The sequence below is a fragment of the Rhinatrema bivittatum genome, chromosome 3 (genome assembly GCF_901001135.1).
Source record: "Rhinatrema bivittatum chromosome 3, aRhiBiv1.1, whole genome shotgun sequence".
In the NCBI taxonomy this organism is placed as follows: domain Eukaryota; kingdom Metazoa; phylum Chordata; class Amphibia; order Gymnophiona; family Rhinatrematidae; genus Rhinatrema; species Rhinatrema bivittatum.
The window spans coordinates 12,871,842-12,898,612 of record NC_042617.1 but is presented as its reverse complement, the minus strand read 5'-3'; the positions used below and the strand labels follow the sequence as shown (position 1 = coordinate 12,898,612).

The 26,771-nt window shown below is 45.6% G+C and overlaps 1 protein-coding gene across 3 annotated transcripts in view; it reads right to left on the bottom strand.

Annotated features, from left to right (window-relative positions):
* Positions 1-26,771, bottom strand: part of ZFAND3 (zinc finger AN1-type containing 3) — a 558,612-nt gene that overhangs the window by 352,228 nt on the left and 179,613 nt on the right. The gene's annotated exons all lie outside the window — the stretch shown is intronic.

Sequence of the window (26,771 nt, the reverse complement as noted above, 5' to 3'; positions counted from 1 at the left end):
CAGATGGTGTATGATATAAGGCTTGAAGCCAGTTATGAAAGAAAGGCCCAAATTCCATGATTTGTAGTGTGTGAAATAGAAAGGGCCAATGGACCATGTCAAAGGCCTTCTCTGCATCGATGGCCAATAACAGATGATCCAGTCGGTGGTGCGTGGCCCCCCAGATTACATCCAGTATCTTACGCACATTATCACTTGCCATCCGGCCAGGAATAAAACCAGCCTGATCAGGGTGTATAATGTGGGTTATGAAAGTATTCATTCTGTCGGCGAGGAGTTTGGCTAGAATTTTGAGATCCAAATTTATCAAGGAGATCGGACGATACGATGCACAGAGTGCAGGATCTCGCCCCAGTTTAGCAATTAAGGTGATACCCGCTAAGTTGGAATCAGAATGTAACAACCCTCCGCCCCGTAGAAAATTAAAATGTCTCTGTAAGTGAGGCACTATAGTATGACTGAAGGTTTTATAAAATTTGGCAGTGAGACCGTCGGGTCCCGGTGCCTTTCCCACTTTAAGAGATTTGATAACACCCAGGATCTCTAGAGACGTAATTTCTGCATCTCTTTTGCATTTCAGGGGTAAGACGAGGTAGCGGGAGAGCCTGAAGATATTGGTCAATATCCGCAGTCTGGATATGGGATTCTGCCGAGTATAGGGCTTGATAAAATTGAAGAAATTGTTGTGCAATGGCCGAATTGGTAGTTTCAAGTTGTCCGGATCCGTTTTTAATTTTGAGAATATGATTCTGGAAGGATTGTTTTTTTAATTGTTGGGCCAGAATTCGTCCAGCTTTTTTCCCTCCCTCAAAGTGCGTTTGTCTAGAGAGATTGAGCGCATGAGAGATATGGTCCAACTCTAACCTGTGCAGGTCATCTCTTGCTTTGGTAAGCTGCGTCAGAAGTTTTTTGGACCTGGTTAAGCTATGTTGTCGCGTAAGATCCCTAATCTGTGCCCTCAGCTGGGAACAGGCTGCCTCCCTCTGCCGCTTGAGATAAGAGGCTCGGGAAATAAAATGGCCCCTGATGTATGACTTAAAACAATCCCAAACCACGACCGGGGAAGAAACTGACCCAGTATTTAGTGTAAAGAACTCCTGGATGAGCTGAGTAGTAGATTGAGTATACTCAAGATCATGCAGTAGAGAGTCATTCAGGCGCCAGTATTTGGTCCCGTGATCCCCGACCGGCAACTTAATCTGCAGGGATACCGGTGCATGGTCAGACCACGATATGATGCCAATATCGGTCTTCTTTAGCATATGAGATAAACTTTTGTCCACCAGTAGATAATCTATGCGGGAGTAGGAGTCATGGGGCTTAGAGTAGAAAGAGAATGATCGTGAGTGAGGAAAGGAAGCCCTCCAGGAGTCTATTAAATTGTGCTCAGCCATAAGCGCCTTAAGAGCCTTAGTGTGCACAGGTGCTGTATGAGATACCCCCTTAGAATTATCAATAGGAGGGGACAATGTGACATTGAAATCACCTCCAATCAATAAGTGGCCAGAAGCATGCATAGTGATGACCTGATTGAGATCATTAAAAAAAGCAGCCTGCTCCCTATTAGGGGCATATACAGATACAAAAGTGAAATCAAGATCATACATGGTAATGCAAAGCAAGAGAAATCGACCCTGCGGATCAGTTATACATTTCTTGCATTCAAACACCATATGAGATGCAAACATTATTCCAACTCCTGCATACTTAGTATTTTTGTGTGCTGCAGAGAAAAACTGATGTTGATACTTCCTGGACCGCATAAGGGATTCATACCTTCGCAAAAGGTGTGTTTCTTGGACAAAAATGACATCTGGATTAGAGACGAGCATGTCCCGGTAAAAGAGAGATCTCTTTTGGGGAGAATTAAGACCTTTAGCATTGATAGATATTACGTTTATTGTGGCCATGGTGTGGAAACAAATTGGAATATACTAGCTAGTGCAGTAATAACCCCAGTAGTAAGAAAAATTCTGCCCACTGATTCTACATCAGGCCTCCTGTAACATAGTAAATGCAGAGAGAGGATTGAACCTGCCATTAGCAAAAAATATGCAGCATGGAGGAGCATCATAACAAAACCCAGAGATTCCTGGACAAAAGCATGTTTCCCCTTAAGGACTAAAGAGTCCCTAGTACCCCTTAACTTCAGTCTGCCTAGTCCTCCCAGCAGACTAACTCCCATTCCCAATTGGGGGATATAAAGATGTCACAAGAGAGAGGCAGTCTCCCGCCCTCCCCCGCAATCCCACAGCAAACAAGCACAGACAACTGTGAACATAGAACTAAGGCAATCAGCAGAAACGCGCCCAGCATACTTCAACATTATACATACATTGGTAACCATTACTAGAGTGTAAGAGAGTGATCAGAACCGCTATGTCCCTTATAAATAGGGGTAAGAGAAAAGTCATGGTGGGCCCTGCTTAGATGAGGGTCCTCCGGAGTGTCTACGCAGCCTGCTATTGCGCTTCCCCACCCTTTGCCAAGCAGGGTGCTGAGTGAGAGGGTTGGTGGATCTCGGCTGCCTGAGAGGAGGCTGGGCAGCGGTAAATCCCAGAGGAGATAGACTGGGAATGGCCTCCTCAGCAGAGAAACATTTGTGGGTAACCCCCTCTAATGTGAAGGATACACCGAAGGGGTGCAACCACCGGTATTTCACATTTTTGGTGCGCAAAAATAGTGTCACTTCCCTGAAGGTTTGACGATTTTGCAGCGTCGCCAAGGAGAGGTCAGGGAAAACAGCAATATCATGTCCATTCCAAGCCCACGTAGTACGTTCCCTGGCGGCGGTAGCAACCAGCTCTTTGACCTTGTATGCAGAAAAGCAAACAATTATATCTCGTGGTCTGTTGTTCTGAGGAGATCGCAGAGCCCTATGCGCCCGATCAAATTGTATGTCAGGGAGCGAAGATTCCCCCTGCTTATTGGCCTCACCGAGGAGATGGAGACAGAAGTCACGGATCAGCACATGGCAATCCTCGGGTCCTGGCGATTCAGGAAAGCCGCGGAAGCGGAGGTTGCTCCTCCTCGCCCTGTTTTCCAAATCGGCGAGTTTAGCTGCAACTTGGTCTGCCTCGGTGCGGAGAGAATCGGTGAGGGTCTTATTCTCTATTAACTGCGCAGCGTGGCCCTCTAGGCGGACATCTAATTCATCCACTCTATGGCCCATAGTTGTCAGGTCCTCCCGCATCTCTTCCACGTGCGCCAGAAATTCTTGGCGAAAAGATTTAATATCCGCCCGTAATCCCGCAAACCATTCCCGAAATTCATCCCGGGTTGGGTGTGCAGACATGGTTCCGGCAGCAAGCTCCGAGGTGGACGGAGTGTCCTCCGGGATTTCTGCCCGCGGCGAGTCGCCATTTTGATCGCCGGCTGCTTGAACAGGGTTGGCATCCGAATCTTTGAATCCTTCTTTTTGATAGGAAAAACGCTGTAAGTCCGGGTTTTTTTTCTTGCTCGCCATGGCGCACAACGGGGCCTCTCTACCACAGCTTTAAATGGGTTACCAAATGTATTTAGAGCGTGGATCGCTGCGGATTCGGGTTAGAGCGGCGGGAGCACAAGAATCAGGCTGCCATTTCCCAGCGTGACGTCACACGCCCCCTCGTGGGGGCCATTTTATACAAAGAGGAGGGGTTTGGGAAGGAGGCAGGGTGTCGCTGTGCCCCCCCCCCCCCCGACAAGATGCCGGGGGTCTAACCAGACTCCCGGGATTGGGAGTCCCTTTAGCACAACTGTGGCCCCTGGAGAAGTGGGTCAGCATCACACGTTTTCCCCCATTTTCTCATGATATATTTTTTTATCGCAGGTTTCTTCCATAATAAAAAATATCAAGGGGAAACGGCCACATATTTCATCACAGAACACGGCCTCGCCCGTGATCTTTTCCCCTCCCCCATTATAATATAGCCCCATAGCAAGCGACCCCCTGAGATGTGAGCCCTCCGGGAGGACAGGGAAGTACCTACAGCTCCTGAATGTGAAAAGGCGTCTGCTAAATCTAAAATAAACGTTGCCCCATGAAGCGCACTACATGCAACCGTTTCTCCATATAATTAACTGGACAGTGCACACCAGTGCTGCGCGCTGTGAGAGGTACGGGGTAAGCAGCTGTACTGGTCTTGAACGCACCTAAAAGTTGTGATTTCATGGTAACGTTCTGCACGGACACAGGATGTGCACTCCTACTGCTCCTGTTTACTTCTGTACATAGACGTGCGTGATCTGCCACTCCCTGAAAGCACAGCAGCTTAGCACCGTCCTCGGTGAAGTCGCCTGTGGTACCTAAATCCCGAGGATCCTTACTGAAGGGTAAGCAGCTGGGGACCGCGCTGGAGCCAATAGCTGGAGCAGCTGAAATGAAGGCCTCAGCGCGCACACACACACACTCTCACACACACACACTCTCTCTCACACACACACTCTCTCTCACACACACACACACACACATTCTTCTGCTGCTGTGCACGATACATCCCGCGTTCCCGGGTCCCCAGTCAGCTCTTCCCGCACCTTACATAAGACTGTTCTCGTACAATTTCCATCTTTACTAGCTCATTTTAAAAACAGCCCCTCATTTATTTGATATACAATGGTGCCTAAGTACTTATCACAGAGTCCTTTCTAAGCAGCTGGATCAGAATTGCTTTCTGTGTCCTTGTTAACTTTTCACAGAAGCCCACGCTCTGGAGCCAGAGCCATGGCTTTGGCAGCAGCTTACTGAAAAGGCAGACGGCATCCTCCTGCCCCTCGGGATGAGATAACTATGTGGAGGTAATGCACTCAGAGCCTAAAGGTGAGAGTTCACAGCTGCTCAGGGTAGGGAGCAGGGGATAAGCAAACGTTAGGAGCGCCGCGGCCACCAGTACAATGAATGCAGGTGGTTGGGTCATCTAAGATGGCTTATGATAGACGGACTATCCACCAAGCAGCCACCCTCTCGTATCTCGCAAGAATACACATCTATACATGGGCAGAGAGAGAAGCAGACACTCCACATCTACAAAGAGTAATAGAAGCCATATATCCTGACAGATACAGACATCTCCACACCCATCTCAAGAGAGAGAGTGAAACAGACAGACACACACCCCCAAACTGATACAGACATCCAAAGATGTCTGTATCAGTGAAAGATACAGACAGAGAGTCCCTACCCAGACTCAGAGAGACAGCAACACCACATCTAGACAGAAAAACAGCAGACAGACACATCACACACAGATACGGAGAAGGAGACCTCATCACACATACAGAGACCACAGCAAAGCAGGCAGGCAGACACACTCTCTACACCCAGTCAGACCTACACACAGAGAAAGATGCCCCACACCCAGACAGAAAAACAGACACACAAACCACACTCAGATTCAGAGAGAGAGAGAGACCTCACCACACACACAGAGCACAGCAAAGCAGACAGACATCAGACAGACACACCAACATAGTAAGGGCAGGAAAATTAAAAAAAAAAAAGTGAGGTGCCGGCCAAAAATTGTTTTAAGTGAGAAAATCTCCATCCCAACCCACCCCTTGTTTCGTTTGCTTTTACGTCTTTTTTCTATTTTTGTATTTTTTTTTTTAGTTTGCTCATCCTTCTTCACACCCTCAGGACTCCATACCCACCAATCTACTCATCGCCTGCGCTAAAACCATCTCCAAACCCATTGCACAAATCATCAACTGCTCCTTCTCCCAAGGGCTAGTACCTGATCCACTAAAAATGGCAATCGTAAAACCACTACTAAAAAAATCTAGTCTTTCTCCAGAAAACCCATCCAATTTTCGCCCAATTGCAAATCTACCTTTCATCGCAAAAATCATGGAACGTGTTGTAAACAAACAACTAACTGAATACCTAAACGATAACAACATTTTGTCTCCAGCTCAGTTCGGTTTCCGCCAATCACGAAGCACGGAAACTCTACTTATCTCACTAACGGACTCCATATTACTAAACCTGGAAAACCGACACCCTTGTCTTCTCATCCTACTTGATCTCTCGGCGGCATTTGACACGGTCAATCATAACACATTAATAGATCGTCTGTCAGACATAGGCATCAGAGATGAGGCCCTCAAATGGTGCAAATCATTCTTACAGAACAGACAGTACAAGGTCAAGGTCAACAAGGAAGTTTCGCAACCAGTCACCTGCACCTTAGGAGTCCCACAAGGCTTGTCACTTTCTCCAACCTTATTCAATATATACCTTCTACCACTTTGCCAGCTCCTCATTAATCTAAATCTCATACACTACCTATACGCAGACGATGTGCAGATAATGATTCCTATCACTGAATCTCTCCAAAAAACCCTGGACTTCTGGAACTCTTGCCAACTAGCCATCAACAACTTGCTCACGAGCCTCAATCTGATTCTAAATCAAAGCAAAACAGAATACCTACTCATCTCCCAAGACGGAACCCACACACATCCCAGTACCATCTTGTCTTCTCAATTAACAATGTCCACACAAGTCAGAAATCTAGGGGTTATCCTTGATAATCAAATGAATTACAGATCTCTCATAAATAATATCGTAAAGGATGGATTCTTCAAATTACAAGTTTTGAAAAGGTTGAGACCTCTCCTCCATTTCCAAGATTTCCGTTTAGTGCTACAAGCTATCATTCTCACGAAAATAGATTATTGCAACTCGCTTCTACTAGGCCTCCCCGCTAACGCCATAAAACCCCTACAGATGCTGCAAAACGCAGCAGCAAGGATCTTAACCAAGTCCAATAAAAGAGACCACATATCACCTATTTTGAAAACCCTACACTGGCTACCCATGAAATTCAGAATACTATTCAAAGTGCTCTCAATAACCCACAAGGCTCTACACAACTTGGCACCACTCGAGCTCAAAATCCCTCTCCGATTCCACACCTCCTCCAGACCAGTAAGACAAGCCTATAAAAACAACCTACATACACTACCGATGAAGTCAGCATTAAGCAAAAGAGCCTTCTCTACAGCGGGCCCCAAAATCTGGAACTCTCTCCCACCAGAACTCAGAGCAGTGCAATGCTCATCTACATTTAAAAAAAGACTCAAGACTTGGTTGTTCAACCAAGCTTTCCCATAACAGCTTCCTGTGGAACATCTCGGCCAATGATTACCCACCTGAGAGCTATTTAGATCATCTATAGAACTCACTTAATCTATGGCAGTCGAAGACATAACCTAGTCTTATAATTAGCAACTGTTTATTTAACCTACATTAGGCACTGTATCTTTTACTTATACCTATATTAGGCAATGTATCTTTACTGGTTAACCCCATATTTACTTATCCAAGTTATATCGACCTGTTCTTTGTAAGACATTTACTTGTCAATGTTATTGTTCTGTTAAAATGTAAACCGAATTGATCAGTAATTCTGTTATTGGAAAGTCGGTATATAAAAATGCTAAATAAATAAATAAATCTTTATTTTCTCAAGCCTTGATTTGTGTATTTAACTTTTGAAAATGTTGCCTTTATTCTCCTCTTCCCGGGTAGGAACCCAACAGCAGGAGCGGCGGTGGCAGCGCTTCCTCCCAGTCCCCTGACAGCCGTGGCCTACAAACCAGGGCTGGAGTCCCACTGCTGCTCCTTCTTCACCTTGTGCGAGTCACTTTACCCCCTCCTGTCTCAGCCAGGACACTACTGTCAAAGCCAAAGTTAAAATAAAGCAACGAGCAAACACAAATATAGCAACTGAAACCTGACATTTTGATCTAACTCAACAGAAAAAAGTGTAATAACGACACTTTCTTCAAGATAAATCATCAAATTACACCATAAGAAGTATTTTAACTAAGAAATCAAGTCGCTTTCTCCCCATCGACCGAGAGCCACTAAGCTGCAATGGGTTTTTCACAGGGGAGAGGGGGCCCCAAGATCCGGGGATTGGACCACGGCCTTGCAGGCAGGTCGGTACCAGGCCCGGAGCCCCAGTGCAACTTGTGAGGTTCGGGGGGGCCACAAGATCCGGGGATTGGACCACGGCCTTGCAGGCAGGTCGGTACCAGGCACGGAGCCCCAATGCAACTTGTGAGGTTTGGGGGGGCCACAAGATCCGGGGATTGGACCACGGCCTTGCAGGCAGGTCGGTACCAGACCCGGAGCCCCAATGCAACTTGTGAGGCTTGGGGGGGCCACAAGATCCGGGGATTGGACCACGGCCTTGCAGGCAGGTCGGTACCAGACCTGGAGCCCCAATGCAACTTGTGAGGTTCAGGGGGGCTTCTGCTTGACACCAACAATTGTTTTTATACATGGGGGATGGGGGAGGGGGTTATACCCCGATTTGGTATCATTGGGGAGGGCAATGCCATCCCACGTCTGTAAGGAAAGGGGGATGGGGGACATTTTATTTTATTCATACAAGGTTGGGGGGCCTTCATAACGCTTTTTTTTTTTTTTTTTTAACTTGATAGCCACAAGGTGAGCAGAGCATCAGCTTGGATCCTCTTTTCCTTTTTTGTGGCATTTGTTTTAATGTTTGCAAGGCCCTTTAAATCTAATGCGGAACCCTCCTTAGGTTATCATTTCCCCAAGGCAGTGTTAATGCGGCTGACAACTTTCTAAATCGGCCACATCAAGATATTGAGATTAATTTGCTAATTAATGATCTGCTTTGCATAAATTTGCAAAATTCATGCACACAACTATCACATGCAGAGCAGCTCACTGTAATAGGGGAGGAATCTGGACAGGGATTTGCAAAATGTTGTACGATATATGCTGCAACTCAGGTTAGAGCCCTATCATGGCTTGATGCATCTCCCTATTAGATTGTAAGCCCTCTAGGGATAGAGAAATAACTGCAGTACCCGAATGAAACCGGCTCTGAAATGCTGAAAAGCAGAATACAATTTTTACAAACATATTGACGTCATCACTACGCTCTGGCAGCTGCCTCCCTCCTGAGCTTGCAGCGCCTCCACATTGCTAAGAATAGACAGCGTACCATTTTTTTCCTCCCTGACCCCCTTCAGGGCCGTTTGGGACACCCCCAGCCCCTAACCCAGAAGGGAGAAGGCTCAGTAAATTCACTCTAGGCTAGAATGTACTTGGTTAAGGCGAGCCGTTTCTCCAGGCCTGTTCCTTCCCATGCCTTCGCTCATTCTACTGAATAATTCTGTTACAGTGAAAAATGACTCCAAAGCACAGCTAATTTTAATAGAAACATCACTTTTAATGAAGTCTGCGCATCTGTTTCAGTCTAATCATAAATGCAAACAAAGAACATAATTCACTATTACAACATAACAAAGTCAAATAAAAGTGATATAAATGCCTGTCTCTCCTTTATTCTATGCTAAATTCATCTGTTTTCTGTTTCCCAGGTTTCTCGACACAGCTCAGAAGAGAAACTACTCTCGCGCCATACAAGATAATGAATTCTTTTCATTCATCCAGGACAGGATTTACTATAAATGGCAACTAGAGAGCATTCCCTGTATGATTTTTCTCAACATCTTTACTCCATGGAATAACGCTCCCAGAATATGAGAAGGCAGAGAACCTTGTACCACGTAGAAATTAACTTTGGATCTGAATGAAATCAGGTTGCACACATGGGCATCCTTCAAGCACAGAGAGCACAGCCAGTCTCCCCTCTCCAGGAAGGATAAAATCATGTGAAGAACAAACAATCACTCTGAACAGATTTTTGTGCAGGGAAAAATTTAGAGATCTAAGGTCTAGAATGGGATGCAGGTCTCCAGATGTCTTCAGGATTCAGAAGAACCTGGAGTAGAGCCTTTCCCGAGGTAGCACCAGCTCCATGGCTGGTTTAGAATGGGACGCAGGTCTCCAGATGTTTTCAGGATTCAGAAGAACCTGGAGTAGAGCCTTTCCCGAGGTAGCACCTGCTCTATGGCTGGTTTAGAATGGGACGCAGATCTCCAGATGTCTTCAGGATTCAGAAGAACCTGGAATAGAGCCTTTCCCGAGGTAGCACCAGCTCTATGGCTGGTTTAGAATGGGACACAGGTCTCCAGACATCTTCAGGATTCAGAAGAACCTGGAGTAGAGCCTTTCCTGAGGTAGCACCAGCTCTATGGCTGGTTTAGAATGGGACACAGGTCTCCAGACATCTTCAGGATTCAGAAGAACCTGGAATAGAGCCTTTCCCGAGGTAGCACCAGCTCCATGGCTGGTTTAGAATGGGACACAGGTCTCCAGATGTCTTCAGGATTCAGAAGAACCTGGAGTAGAGCCTTTCCCGAGGTAGCACCAGCTCTATGGCCTTTACACTAAGCGAAGCAGAGAATTCTGCTAACATGACGAGTTTCTGTTAGACCTGTCTCTGTGGACATTTGTTTGAATCGTAGGCTGTACCCGTTTTACTAGATAAGTCACCCATGAGTGGTGAAGTGTGTTACTAGGGCATGTCCCAGGCCCCTCCCTGAGGCTGGGACACTGATTGCACTGGGAGTCAAAAAGTCATTTCCAGCTGCAGGTTCACACCTGCTGTTTCTGGCTTGCAATCACATGGATTTGTTTTTTTGTTGCTGGGTCGTTCTTTATTTTATTTGAAATATTTGTTATCCACGCCTTCCAAAGTTCAGTGTGGGGGTACAATGTAACAAAATCATTTCAACAAATCAAAAAAGTAAAAACAAGACAACAAATGTCATCAAGGACTAAACCACAAAATATTAAAAAAAAATGCATGCTGCCAAAGATGCAAACTGCTATGGTCAGGAGAGAAAGGAGGTGGTGGTGGGATCACGTAGCCACCCAAGTCAAAGGTGTCCTTTTCAAAAGAAGACTTTCAATACATTCTTAAATGCCTTGGGTTCCTTCATATTATGTGCACTCAGAGACAAGGAATGCCGTAGGATAGGGCTAGCTGTAGAGAAGGCCTTCTTATGTGTCTCACCTAGGTGTGCATCCCACAGAGATGAAACGTTTAATAACTCTTGATTGAAAAGCTGATGTATACACTTTCATTGCGAATAAGGTTGTCCCTTTTGGGAAGATGGCTGAAACTCCTGTGAAGCAGTGCAGAAGGCTCACAACCTAGTACAATGGTCCTTTATAAGGTCCACTTCCTCCTAGATCTTAGCCCCGGACTGTGGACTGGCCAACCTATTAGGCACAACTGAGGTTCTGAGCCAGGCCATCCTACACACCCCTACAGTGTCGATCCAGTTGTGCTATGCTGCTCAGACAAGGTACTGCCAAATTCCTTGTCCTCCGAGATTAGGGTACAGATGTTGTGGAAGCTTCCTGGAGTTTCTTATGCATTTTCTCTAGAACAGTATGTAAATACTGCACCATTGGCAGCTGACAGCATGGTGGAATGGAGTAATTTCTTGGCAAAAGAATTTAGCAGCTGCTAAGGTGCTAAGGCATGGTTTCTCAATTTTCCTGACTTTTCCCAAGGCAACCACCACTATCGATTGGTGAAGCAGCTAGGCATTGTCAAACACTGGAATACATTGGACTTTATACTTTGCGTCCACCCTCTTCAGTGCAGGTCGAGAAGTGAGTGGCACCTCAGGTTTTTTTTGGGGAGGGGTTTTTTTTTTTAATTGTAGGTCCTTTATTTATCCTTTCAAATGCTACAGGAGATTCTCCATGAAACTACAACCAGCAGATTTAAAATAAATTGTAGAAAATATTTTTTTCAGTCAGCGGAATTTGTTCCAGATGTGCTCCAGGTGACTAGCATAGCGAGGTTTAAAGAGATTTGGACAAGTTCCTGGAGGAAAAGTACAAAATCAATTAGCACCCAGGTAGCCTTGGGAAAGTCAGCGTTTATCCCTGGGAGTGAGCACCAAGAAACAGACCAACATTTTAGGATCTACTGGGCACTTGTGACCTCATCTGGCTACTGCTGGAGACCAAATGCTTTGCATAATGGACCTTGGTATCACCCAGCATGGCATATTTTATATATCTGGTAGACCCAGTGAACTGAGAACACATTACAGTATTGGAGGGTGATTAGCATAGTTGGGAATGGATCTCCCCAGAGAGTGAGTTCACCACTGGCCCTACAAGAGCAGAATGTTTTAGGACTTTCTGGCTACACGGGATAATGCATTTTCCTTCATCGCTAACAGTGACAGAGGTCCTGAGCACACAGAAGAGATATGCCAATAGATGCTCCCCGTGTCAACATCACATCCTATCTGCCTTTCTTAGGCAGGCAGGCAGACTTCCAAGGGGTCAGCCTCTGCAATCTAGTGCGGGCTACATGTGCTCTGATCAGGGCTTTTTTGGAAGACCCGCAGACACATCCAGCGGGCTAAGATGAGCAGATTCATATCTAGGAGAACCTCTCTATTTTACCTGCTTTCTGAGGTAAGGAAATGGCAGTCCTTTGCTTCATTTTATTTGAAACCTTTGTCGACCTCCGCACACCCATGTGCTTGCTGCCTATTTCCCAGGCAAGTTCTATTATCCGATCTGCACTCTCGCATCTTTCTGCGTAGATGGATTCCTTCTCTGCAAGATGTATAACATTGACTGCACGTACTTTTCAATAGTTCCCAAGTCTGGCAAGGAAAGCAGAGTTGCTTACCTGAACAGGTGTTCTCACATGTGGGTGACATCATCAGGATGGAGCCCAATCACAGAACACTTTTGTCAACACTTTTTAGAACTTTGACTGGCACACTGAGCATGCTTAGCATGCCACCAACCCTGCATCCAGCAGGGGTCCCCCCTTCAGTCTTTTTTCCATGCAGCAGTAGCCTCACGGATTCTGGAGCTTTGTGAGTTTACCTCACTGAATTCAAAACTTTAAAGTTAAAAATGTGTCCCTATCCAGGGGTCCCCCATCGACGCCGGTACGTTTTCCCATTGTTTTCAGTCGGTTCCCGGCAGGGTTCTTTCATTGGTGCCAGACTGTCACTGACCGCGCGCCCGTTTATTTTTTCTAATATCATGGCTACCGGGTTCCGCAAGTGCCCCAAGTGCCCTAGAACCATGTCAATTACGGACCCGTTCACAACGTGCAATAGTGTACTAGCTGTTCACAATGACGCCAAAAGGCCGCAGGGCCCACTTGGAGAAGATGGAACTCCTGTTTAAAGTATCTCCATCGACTTCTGCTAAGCTGACAGAGTCAAAAACCTCCATCTTCGAAGACTCCGTCGCCACCGAAATCTAAGCGACAGAAAGCTGCCGTGACCTGACTTCACCTTCCTCTTCCCAGTCCAAGGCATCGACATCCGGAAAAGGTACGGAACAACCATCGAGAAAGCATCGCCATCGCCGAAGTGCTTCCTCCGAGGTCAGCAGCGGAAGGCCATAGTCATTGACGGAGCCACCGGCCAAGACATCCTGAGGAGACTAGGTCCCATCCCCGTCTGGACTTGGGACACCGAGGCATTCCCCACCAGTACCGGTGCTGGGAGCCGAGACTCCACTAACACATGTGGACCCTCCGATAGCTGTGCTTCTCAGGCGGAATTGGACAGGATTGTCCAAGAGGCAGTGCTGAGTAGATTTCCTGTGAACTTTAGTCTGCTCCAGGTAGAAGGTGGCAGCTCTCTTGAAATCCAAAGAATAAGGGGGCCTCTGTACCTTTATGGAGATATAGCTAGGGGAAAATGATGGGGAAGAACATAAGAACATAAGAAAATGCCATACTGGGTCAGACCAAGGGTCCATCAAGCCCAGCATCCTGTTTCCAACAGAGGCCAATCCAGGCCATAAGAACCTGGCAAGTACCCAAAAACTAAGTCTATTCCATGTAACCATTGCTAATGGCAGTGGCTATTCTCTAAGTGAACTTAATAGCAGGTAATGGACTTCTCCTCCAAGAACTTATCCAATCCTTTTTTAAACACAGCTATACTAACTGCACTAACCACATTCTCTGGCAACAAATTCCAGAGTTTAATTGTGCGTTGAGTAAAAAAGAACTTTCTCCGATTAGTTTTAAATGTGCCGCATGCTAACTTCATGGAGTGCCCCCTAGTCTTTCTACTATCCGAAAGAGTAAATAACCGATTCATATCTACCCGTTCTAGACCTCTCATGATTTTAAACACCTCTATCATATCCCCCCCCTCAGTCGTCTCTTCTCCAGGCTGAAAAGTCCTAACCTCTTTAGTCTTTCCTCATAGGGGAGTTGTTCCATTCCCCTTATTTTGGTAGCCCTTCTCTGTATCTTCTCCATCGCAATTATATCTTTTTTGAGATGCGGTGACCAGAATTGTACACAGTATTCAAGGTGAGGTCTCACCATGGAGCGATACAGAGGCATTATGACATTTTCCGTTTTATTCATCATTCCTTTTCTAATAATTCCCAACATTCTGTTTGCTTTTTTGACTGCCGCAGCACACTGCACCGACGATTTCAATGTGTTATCCACTATGACGCCTAGATCTCTTTCTTGGGTTGTAGCACCTAATATGGAACCCAACATTGTGTAATTATAGCATGGGTTATTTTTCCCTATATGCATCATCTTGCACTTATCCACATTAAATTTCATCTGCCATTTGGATGCCCAATTTTCCAGTCTCACAAGGTCTTCCTGCAATTTATCACAATCTGCTTGTGATTTAACTACTCTGAACAATTTTGTGTCATCTGCAAATTTGATTATCTCACTCGTCATATTTCTTTCCAGATCATTTATAAATATATTAAAAAGTAAGGGTCCCAATACAGATCCCTGAGGCACTCCACTGTCCACTCCCTTCCACTGAGAAAATTGCCCATTTAATCCTACTCTCTGTTTCCTGTCTTTTAGCCAGTTTGCAATCCACGAAAGGACATCACCACCTATCCCATGACTTTTTACTTTTCCTAGAAGCCTCTCATGAGGAACTTTGTCAAACGCCTTCTGAAAATCCAAGTATACTATATCTACCGGTTCACCTTTATCCACATGTTTATTAACTCCTTCAAAAAAGTGAAGCAGATTTGTGAGGCAAGACTTGCCCTGGGTAAAGCCATGCTGACTTTGTTCCATTAAACCATGTCTTTCTATATGTTCTGTGATTTTGATGTTTAGAACACTTTCCACTATTTTTCCTGGCACTGAAGTCAGGCTAACCGGTCTGTAGTTTCCCGGATCGCCCCTGGAGCCCTTTTTAAATATTGGGGTTACATTTGCTATCCTCCAGTCTTCAGGTACAATGGATGATTTTAATGATAAGTTACAAATTTTTACTAATAGGTCTGAAATTTCATTTTTTAGTTCCTTCAGAACTCTGGGGTGTATACCAACCGGTCCAGGTGATTTACTACTCTTCAGTTTGTCAATCAGGCCTACCACATCTTCTAGGTTCACCGTGATTTGATTCAGTCCATCTGAATCATTACCCATGAAAACCTTCTCCATTACGGGTACCTCCCCAACATCCTCTTCAGTAAACACCGAAGCAAAGAAATCATTTAATCTTTCTGTGATGGCCTTATCTTCTCTAAGTGCCCCTTTAACCCCTCGATCATCTAACGGTCCAACTGACTCCCTCACAGGCTTTCTGCTTCAGATATATTTTAAAAAGTTTTTACTGTGAGTTTTTGCCTCTACAGCCAACTTCTTTTCAAATTCTCTCTTAGCCTGTCTTATCAATGTCTTACATTTAACTTGCCAATGTTTATGCTTTATCCTATTTTCTTCTGTTGGATCCTTCTTCCAATTTTTGAATGAAGATCTTTTGGCTAAAATAGCTTCTTTCACCTCCCCTTTTAACCATGCCGGTAATCGTTTTGCCTTCTTTCCACCTTTCTTAATGTGTGGAATACATCTGGACTGTGCTTCTAGAATGGTATTTTTTAACTGACCACGCCTCTTGGACATTTTTTACTTTTGTAGCTGCTCCTTTCAGTTTTTTTCTAACAATTTTTCTCATTTTATCAAAGTTTCCCTTTTGAAAGTTTAGCATGAGAGCCTTGTATTTGCACACTGTTCCTTTTCCAGTCATTAAATCAAATTTGATCATATTATGATCACTATTGCCAAGCGGCCCCACCACCGTTACCGCTCTCACCAAGTCCTGTGCTCCAATGAGAATTAGATCTAAAATTGCTCCCTCTCTCGTTGGTTCCTGAAGCAATTGCTCCATAAAGCTATCATTTATTCCATCCAGGAATGTTATCTCTCTAGCATGATCAGATGATACATTTACCCAGTCTATATTGGGGTAATTGAAGTCTCCCATTATTACTGCACTACCAATTTGGTTAGCTTCCCTAATTTCTCTTAGCATTTCACTGTCCATCTCACCATCTTGACCAGGTGGACGGTAGTATACCCCTATCACTGTAGTCTTCCCTGATTTCACTAAAGTGGAAATCGAACACAAACTTCGGCAGAGCACCACCCTATCTAATGAAATCTTGTATAAAGTGGATAAGTCACTAATGCCTGGGGCTCACTGACTCTGCAGGCTAATTTGAATACCATAAAAAAATCCTAACCTTCCAAGTCCAGAGGCTGAAAGTGGTCTTCATTATTTGGCTGAGAATCTTGTCATGAATCTAACAAGTAGAAGCTATACCGAAACTGGCTTTCCTTGTACATGATGTGGTAAGTGTTGTATCCCTGCTCAGAGGGGTACTGTGTATATATCACAAACAGCAGACCCCTCTGATACCAAGCGTCAGCTACAGATCATCATCTAACCGTCAGCTACTTCTGAGCTACTCCCTAACCTTCTGCTCTTTCCAAAATAACAGGATGGATGGTTCTGGCTGTTTTTTCTGTGGGAGAAGAGTCAGGATCTAGGGAAGGCATAGGCAACTCTGACCCTAGAGTACCACAAATAAGTCTGGTTTTCAGGACATCCACAATGAATATGCATGAGATATTTCTGTGCAATGGAAGGATCTCCCGAAAACCAGGCCTGTTTGTGGCACTCCAGGACTGGAAGTGCCTACCCCTGATCTAGGGCTTTGCCTTCACATCAGATAGTAAACATCCTCCATTTACCGTTTTACCAGTGGATTCCTTTGTATAAGAAAGATCTTAGGCATCTTGTCAGAGACAGCAAGAGTGTGAATTACATTCCCTTTCACATTCAGGCTATAAAGGCCAGAGATTGGACACTGGAGGGGAGTAACATCCCCTAATTCTGTGTGAACAGGAGGTTTTATAAATAAAATAAATGATGGTGGTCACGAAGATCTAAAATTTCCTCTTATTAGGAGGTCAGTGACAGTCTTCAAAATAACTGTAAGCTGTCGCAATTACAGGTCCTACAGGCAAAGGAAAGCATATAAGTTGCACTGCAAAAGAAAATGTATTCATATCCATCTTGTTGAACCTCAACACTTAGGGCCTGATTTACTAAGCTTCTTTCCGCACACGATTAGCAGGAAAAAGTGCCTGGGTAAGGCAGGCCCTTAACGATTTACACTGCTTAACTCGTTTGCATTTAAGGCAGCGAAATCTTTTCCGAATCAAGTTGAGAATCATCCGATAGGCCACATCTTGGTCCCAAAAGATCATCTCATGTCCGTCAGCTCTGGCCTCTCTCTTCCCTCCCCAGCTCGGAGACTGAGAAGTCGGCCTCTGTTAGGACAGGCCAGACCCATCACTCAGGAAGAGAAGCCTAGTGGAGTCGTGCAGTCTGCTGTTCTCTGCCTCTAGGCCAAGGCTGTGAAACTGAATATTTGTCATTCAAGAGAAAGGTTAAGGCCTTCTTCTCTTTTTATTCAGGCCTTAGAGTCAGACAACTAATTGTATTTTTTTTCTGTGATTTTACAGCGTTTTGCTTGACGGTTTCTCTCATTGTAAGACTGTATTTTATGTTTCATGTTTGTCAGTTGGTGGAACAGAAATGTGGAAATAGACAAAACAGAGCAGCAATTACCATAGCTTCATTTTATAGGTGGCGAGAGTCCCGGAAACTTGGGAAGGATAAGCCATCCCCCATCCTCCCCCCTCTAGATATCTTCACAAAGCTCCAGCTGAGCCCAAACCACGACATAAAAAAAGATAGATGGGCTGGCAGACTGGTCCCGGAAAAGAATGAGATATAATCATCCCGCCAGCGAAGAAGATAGAAGGCAGAGCAGCCAGGGCCCAGCACAGCTCATCCTGCAGCCAGCAAGCCACACTATTTTTATAACTTGTGGCCCAGCCCAGTCGGCCAAGGAGTTTCAAAATTTACAATCCTGTGCCAGCTGGCTCAGATGCTCATTGGTGGCAGAAATTACAACAAGAATGTAGAGAATTTTTTTTTTTGGCCGCTGGTTTAGCAGCTAACAATATTCCTGCTCATTGCAAGCTTTTTTGGATTTGAGCACGAGCAAGTGGCTTCCATCCCCTCTGAGAGAGGCAGTGGGATCAATGTCATCATTCCTGGCGGACTCATCTCTGCCCCTGGCTCTGAAGCCAGCAGCTCAGTTCAAGGGTCCGTCAGAGCGAGGTGGCAGGACCTTACTTGCATATTTAACGCAGGAACAGTATCCCCCCTTCTGGTAACTGACAGAGGGGGTAGGGCTCCTTTCCTGGTTAGCCCAAGAGGCCTTGAAATTGGCAACTAGTTGCACCCCTTTGCTGGCAGCAGCAGCTTCAGGCTTTGCTAATACCGTAAGTGAGAGGGAGGAAAGCCACCATGCAGGTCCACAACCCATCTGCCAAGAGCCGCCATGCCGCACCATCTTCATCTACCAGGTCACTGTTGGTGATGCAACTGCTCCTATGGGGGCAGCACATCGGGAAGAAACAGGGCAGGATGGGGGCTTGCCATCAGCTCAGGGATCCCCTCTGTTCACAATTGTAGATGTCATTGTTAAGTGGTCTAGCATGCAAGCAGGATACTGGAAGCATCCTGAGAACTTGAGAGCGGGCAGCGCTGATCTCATGCATTGAAGACGCTAAAAGAAACACACCCCACTGGCTACTTTCAACTCCCCAGTAAAACTATTACAATTATTCAAGCAGTTCTCTTAGGTGGGCGTGAAGTCAATGATCTACCATTAAACCCAAACTAAGCAGAATGGGACAGAACCCCAGTAGAAATCCTGAAACAGACGTTTCGTGTTCATAGAACCTCCTTCAGCAAGGGGCGCAAAGCAGAACGTGGGATACTTCTCATGATGTCATCGCACAGCTTCCTCCACACCAGGCACCACTCGGATGCCATGCAAAACACACCTATGTAGCAAATCTGCCACCAAGGATGGAAAACGTGCAGGGTTCAGTCACCCGGGCATGTAAAATTCTGGAAAGATGCTGGTTGGCCCCAGGCTATGAAAAGCAAATTGCAACAAGGCCCAGGAATAGTTACGGCAGCAGCTGCCGATTGGCAGTGGGGGCTGCCGCCAGCAGGATCTCATTGCTTGGCTATAGAGAAAAGAGAAAAAGGGAGAGAAAGAAGCTGGGAGGGAGATGTGAGAAGAGGAGATCAAGCGTAAAATTAAAAAAGGGAAAAACCAGACAAAAATTAAACAAAATAGCCAAAAAATTAGCAAAAGCATACAAATTATTTCCTCATCCCCTCAACATTTTTGGCTGGCACCTAAGTTTTCTAATTATTTTTCCACCCCTGCTTGCAATACCAAAAAAAGAATAACTCCCAGGATTTAGACAGCAACTGGGAACTTCAGACTGGAAAACAGAACAAGCTGAACTGTCAGAGAACGTTACCCAGCACCTGCCTGACCATGCATGAAAAGCAGACTATAAACCAACCAAAATTACTCACTAGCACCGGGGTGGCCAACGCCGGTCCTCGAGAACCACAAAACAGGCCAGCTCTTCAGGATATACCTCACCCCCACACATGCAAAAGCCAAATATAGAAGCAGTCACCACATATTAGAACCAGAAATATGCAAAGCTTTCATTCTCTATGAAAAGAAGCCAGAATCTGTGGGCAGTGGGACACTAGGAAAATACAAAGATAGTCCAAGTCGGAATGCAGGCAGCATAACCAAGGCAAAACAGGGAAGAAAAGGAAAAGGAACTAGAAAAGATGCACATGAGAATATCAAAAATGTCGCAAAAGAACGATTTCAAACTGTTTCAGGACCCACTGATGCACTGAAATTTCCAGTCTCAAACTGGGTTTCATTCTTCTTGTACTCCACTGATTTTTTAGCTTTCCATCTCTAGAAAAAGTTTTACAAAGCTTGGAGTGCTTTGAACCTAGCAGCGTCTTTAAGTCGTGTTTGACGGAGAATGTCAACCTAAGGGCTGGCCTCTCTGAATTTAGGATATTTAGTGTGAAGGAGGCAGATATTTACATACATTTTCTGCACCGTCTTCCAGGTCAAAAAAAGCTTGATCAATGCAGTGCACAACAGCCATCAAATACATAAAACAAACACCAAATAAAACCATAAAACAAACATTAAAATTATGCACCCTACTACCCCAGCATAAAATCCATACTCCTCAAGTTTGCTGCATTTGAAAAAAAAAACAAAAAAAAAAAACTGGGGCTGAGATTTTCAATTCAACAACAAATACTTCCTTACATGAGGGCTTCTTCTCTCGGGCTCTCAAGAAGCTGCGTTAGAGCCCTCTTTAAGAAACCAGCTTTACAGCTCGCCAAGCCAGGAAACTATTGACCCGAGTCGAGCATTCTAGTTTAATCTAAAGGGATTAAAAAAAAGCCAGTTCAACAGATTTCTGATTTTATTGACAACGAACAATGTGCTGGATAACTGCCAATCATTTCAGGAGTCTTACAGCACTGAATCTGTTTTGACAGCTGTCTCTGTCGAAGGAGTTGGATAAAGGAAACGCTCTTGCGGTGTCATTCTGTTAGTCGTTACAGTGGCAATGAGAAGATTGGGGAAACTGGGCACATGGTTTACCTTCATTTCTGTTTGAGAATAGGGGCGCCTGCTCTCGTGGTCAGCACTAACTACTCCCCACCACGCTTCCTTTTTTAACATCTGGAGCTTTTTGCGACGATTATTTTAGAAGCCTAGATCAATTTTCAGATGAACACGGACAACAGCCAGTTGTATGTCCCCCTGGAGGAAGGCTGATGGGGCACTTGAGAGGTCAGATCAGTGGCTAAGAGATATTAAGCTTCGGGTGGATGCAAGCAAACTGAAAATAAATCTTCGAAAAACAGAGGCATGAGGGAAGAAAGTAATGCAACCAAGGACAGGCCCATAATTCAAGCTAAAGATCGAATACGTAATCTGGGTGTCCAAACGGATACTCCTCTAGCCCGGGATCTGAAGATCCATGTGCGCAATTTCCCCAGCTCCAGATCTTCGCCCTTTCGAGAACTTGGTTTTATTTGTCACAGCTAAGAGATATTTGGTCCTTTTTTTTTTTTTTTTTTCAAACTCAGGGAGGGTTTGCGCAAATATTGTACACCATTATGTTGTCACACGTTGATTACTGGAATATCCTGTACTTGGGTTACCAGCAAAAGGGGTAGGATGTTTGCAGATAATCCAAAGACAATGCAGCTAGACTGCTTGCCCAGGCACGACTCCAAGAACGTTCCACCCATTCTGACTCCTCTCCACCTGTTCCATTCAATTTCGAGCTCTAACCGTGGCACGACATCGCCCCACCTCACTCATTCACTGGGGGTTTAACTGATGATTCCTCCACCAAAAGCTATGGCCTGAAATCGCCGCTCTTCTTGTGCACTTCCAAATTAGTGGAATGAGTTACCACATCTTTTCAATGTTCTGCATCTACTGCTATTTGGTATTCATTGATTCACTGGTTGATTTGGTCTCTTATGCATACACTTTTGTGTTTTACTGTAAACCACTCCGAGGGTTCCTAATATGGAAACAAGATGGCAGAAAGAGACCATTATGGCCTATCTAGTCTGCTCATCCACACAGATCCCCTCTATTTATCCCATTCCTTCTTGAATTCAGATACTAACCTCGTCTCCACCACCTCTATGGGGAGGCTGCTCCATGCATCCCCCACCCTCTCTGTTAAGAAATATTTTCTAAGATTTCTCCTTCTACCCCTTTTAGCCCTCATCCCAGAGCTTCCTTTCCTTTGAAAGTGACCTACTTCCTCTACATAGAAACCTTGGAGGTATTTAAGTGTCTCCATATCTCCCCTATCCCGTCTTTCCTTTAGGGAATACATCTAGATTTTTAAAGTCTACCCTCTTTATGCTTTAGAACAAAGGCCACTGATCAATTTAGTAGCCACACTCTGGATCAACTCCAAATGGTTGATGCTCTTTTGATATAAACGGGGTGAGGTCAGTCCAGAGAGTGGCTACTTGGAAGGATGGGATACATTTTGAAATAAAAGAATAAGCAGGAAAATGTCCATCTAATTCTGGGGGAAGAGAAGAAACAGCAGCTGTAGCAGAGAAGCCTGTGCTATCCTGACCAATGATAATAGAGACCAGGAGCCAGGAATTGTCCGTATTTCTCCTCTGCAGTTTGTAATTCTTTCCTTTACGCTAATTTATGTAATACTTTGGCAATTGTCAGGCCCAAGAACATTTCTTGCATTATGATTCCAGACATCAGGAGGAAGGAATCACAAGTGCATACAGAATTCAAAGTCTGAGGCATCAGCAGGTGGCACCAGAGTGACTCTGGAGGTAAGGCGTCTTCTGCTGGGCGTCCTGGGCTTACTAAGGGGAATCAGTTGGGGCTGAGGAGTGGGAACTGAAGGGGATATTTGGGTGAATTTGGTGGCCACTTTCCTTTTGGAAGGAAGTGAAGGCTAGGAAGAGAGATAAGCAGCCCAAGTTTAGTGGCTATGTACTAAGTTGCACCATGCATGGTGCACACACACAAAACGTTTAGTGCATTTATTTATAGCACAAGTACTTAATTCTGTTACTACATTTGTAATAATTTAATACGTGCACTCATTTGCTAATTTTTAACATGCACTTAATATACTATCCAATTGAATTGAAGGCAGAATCACCAAGGGCCTTCAGTTGCAGCTTTCCCACCATCTTTAATCTCAGTTCCCCTCCCACTTAGTCAACACTACAGCGATGGTTCAGCTGAGGCACAGGGATTACCCCCTGAAACAGGCCAAGAGAGAGGGGGTGGCCTAGCAGTCCTTATGGCTTAGGGAGCAGGAGATCCAGATTCACATCCGCTTCTCCCACGGCCACCTCCCACTTTCTACCTGCATGTGATGGCTGGGATGTCCTGAGCCCAGGCGTCTGGCACATCGCGTGTGCCAGCTTGCCTTTCATTTTTATGACCAGTGACCTTTTATCCTTTGGAAGAGCGTTCAGCAGTATAAAGCCAGGAGTGACAAAGTAATCTTCCGCTCCTCTGTGAATGTGTCTGCTTTTCTGAAATGTTTGGTCTTTTATGCAAAAATTTTATAAAGAGATGACTCGCAGACATCGGTGGCTTTGAGATACAAACAAACTTCAACATTAGGTGACCTTTATTCCCTGGGCCTTACAATGTCAAGCAGGCAGCCGCTCTCTAAAGCCGCTACACTGGCGGGCGAGGACTCAGAATTTTAATACACCAGCGATGGGAATTACGCAGGGCGAGAGAGTATTTGGGCAGCCAATTCACCAAGCCTTCAGGCTCTATCCAATTAAACTGAAGGCGATAGACAGCCCTCTCTTTTTCTTCTGGAATGCCGATCCCTACATAGCAAGTAGAATTTAAAAGGGATGCAGTGCGATATTTGCTGTATTTCATTCCTGAGGCAGAGGAAGCTTTGGGACATTACTTCTCTGCTGGCTGAGTAGCAAAGCGAATCAGGGTGATGCTGTGCCATCCATCCTCACCTGAACAGTACTGATCACATGGATAGCACGACCAAGACATGAAAGAAAATTAAAACAAATACAAAAAAAGTTGAAAAAAAAAAAAAAGCACTGGCATGGAGAAAGGTGAGGCCTCAGTGCTAAAAGCAGCATCCATAAGCCATGCATGTGAGGCTGCCTGTGAAGGCACAGATCGCATTTTTTTTTTATTTTGTACTGTGTGCAAGCAACGAAGAGGACCTGCGTGTGCTCAGGCCCACACTATGTATGGAACAGAAGCACAGGCTCTGCTGCAGTGAACGGCAAGGGAGGACTCATTGCCGTGTGACACTCAGAGGCGGCGGCAGCAGCAGCAGCTGGGTTTTGCCCTGCATGTTTGTCTGGACTGAAGGCTCTGCTGAGGAGGGGCCGCCTGGTGTAGGTTTCTGTTCAGCACATCAGATGTGATAAGCAGGAGCAGCAGCAGCAGCTTACACACTGCAGGTCAGTCACTAATGCAGAGCAGGCTTCAGCTGCATCACTTTAACCAGTCCATAAATCCATATTATTCCACCTCCTCAGTGTCTCAGGGGTCCCCGCGAGCCCTGGAATTGCTGGGAACACGGAGGTGTTCTCAGAGCTCCTTTTTAAAGCCCCGAGGACCAAGACAGGACCCATAGGAATCCACCACTGCCTGTACCGGCGCTTTTCACCGACGGGCCAGTCTTCCAGATATCCCAAATAAACCAGCATGAGAGATTTGCATGCACGTTACCACAACTGTACGGAAATCTCTTTCACGGATATTCCTGAGAGATGACCTGAAGGCCCGGCCCATTTGCAGCCCCCTTGAGGATCATCCGTGAATACCACAGCTCTAGAAACATATAGAAACATAGAAATGACGGCAGAAGAAGACCAAATGGCCCATCCAGTCTGCCCAGCAAGCTTCACACATTTTTTCTCTCATACTTATCTGTTTCTCTTAGCTCTTGGTTCTATTTCCCTTCCACCCCCACCTTTAATGTAGAGAGCAGTGATGGAGCTGCATCCAAGTGAAATATCTAGCTTGATTCGTTAGGGGTAGTAGCCGCCGCAATAAGCAAGCTACACCCATGCTTATTTGTTTTACCCAGACTATGTTATACAGCCCTTATTGGTGGTTTTTCTTCTCCCCTGCCGTTGAAGCAGGGAGCTATGCTGGATATGCGTGAAGTATCAGTCTTCTCCCATGCTGTTGAAGCAGAGAGCCATGCTGGATGTGCATCGAAAGTGAAGTATCAGGCACATTTGGTTTGGGGTAGTAACCGCCGTAACAAGCCAGCTACTCCCCGCTTTGTGAGTGCGAACCCTCTTTTCTTCTCCCCTGCCGTTGAAGCAGAGAGCTCTGCTGGATGTGTGAAGTATCAGTTTTTCTTCTCCCCTGCCGTTGAATCAGAGAACTATGCTGTATATGCATTGAAAGTGAAGTATCAGGCTTTTTTGATTTGGGGTAGTAACCGCCGTAACAAGCCAGCTACTCCCCTCTTTGTGAGTGCAAATCCTTTTTTCCACATTTCCTCTTGTTGTTGAAGCTTAGAGCGATGTTGGAGTCACAGTAAGCATGTGTATGTTATTTAATAAGGGTATTGACTCCAGGCAGTAGCCATCATTCTGGCGAGTCACCCACTCTTCATTGGCAGCATCTTGACTTTATGGATCCACAATGTTTATCCCACGCCCCTTTGAAGTCCTTCACAGTTCTGGTCTTCACCACATCCTCCGGAAGGGCATTCCAGGCATCCACCACCCTCTCCGTGAAGAAATACTTCCTGACATTGGTTCTGAATCTTCCTCCCTGGAGCTTCAAATCGTGACCCCTGGTTCTGCTGATTTTTTTCTTATGGTAAAGGTTTGTCGTTGTCTTTGGATCATTAAAACCTTTCAAGTATCTGAAAGTCTGTATCATATCTCCTCTGCTCCTCCTTTCCTCCAGGGTGTACATATTTAGATTCTTCAATCTCTCCTCGTACGTCATCCGATGAAGATCCTCCACCTTCCTGGTCGCCCTTCTCTGTACCGCCTCCATCTTGTCTTTATCTTTTTGTAGATACGGTCTCCAGAACTGAACACAGTACTCCAGGTGAGGCCTCACCAAGGACCTGTACAAGGGAATAATCACTTCCCTTTTCTTACTTGATATTCCTCTCTCTATGCAGCCCAGCATTCTTCTGGCTTTTGCTTATCGCCTTGTCACATTGTTTCGCAGACTTCATATTGTTAGACACTACACCCCAAGGTCCCTCTCCTGCTCCGTGCACATCAGCCTTTCCCCCCCCATCGAATACAGTTCATTCGGATTTCCACTCCCCATATGCATGACTCTGCACTTCTTGGCATTGAATCTCAGCTGCCATATCTTCGACCACTCTTCCAGTTTCCTTAGATCCCGTCTCATTCATTCTCTGCACTCCTTCCGGCGTGTCCACTCTGTTGCAGATCTTAGTGTCTATCCATAGGCTGCTTGAGCCTGCATTCACCGAATCTGTGGCTCTTAATACAAAATTGCAGCCTCTGAGTATGCAGACCTCGGTTTCAGGCCGGCCAGAGCTTTTTTTTTTTGCCCTGACATCAATACCATTGAGCTCTCTTTCCGGTGCTAATACTACATAATTCCTATACTACCCTACTGTCCAAGCCAATCAGCCTTGTGCTCCATTTCCTTCATAAAAGGGACGGCATGCAACAGACACATTACTTACCTGCATTTGTTTCTCTCCAATGCTAGGAAGAGAGTCACAGATGGGTGTTCTGACCCATCAATAGCGAGCTACAGAGCGGGCAGAGAAAGTGCACAGAGGCCCCCAGGTCTCTAAATGTCCTCCTGCTCCTAGAAATCCACAGCAGGGGCAGAAAGGGAAGGCCTTCCGTGCACGACCAGTTCTGTGCACCCACACAAACCTGCACGAGGGATGGGGGACCATGAAAGCACCAGAACGAGCCCTCCTGCCCGGGTCCCTCAGTCTGCGGCTGCTCTGGGCCCATGCTCGGGGTAAGTCTCCGAAAATCATAGGGGTATAAGGCACCAACGCCCACCTGCAGCCGCTATTCACATGGGGGAAAACAAAGCCCGCGGGACACGGCAAAGCCCAGATGCACGGCTCGCTGCCCCCCGCCCCCACCCCACC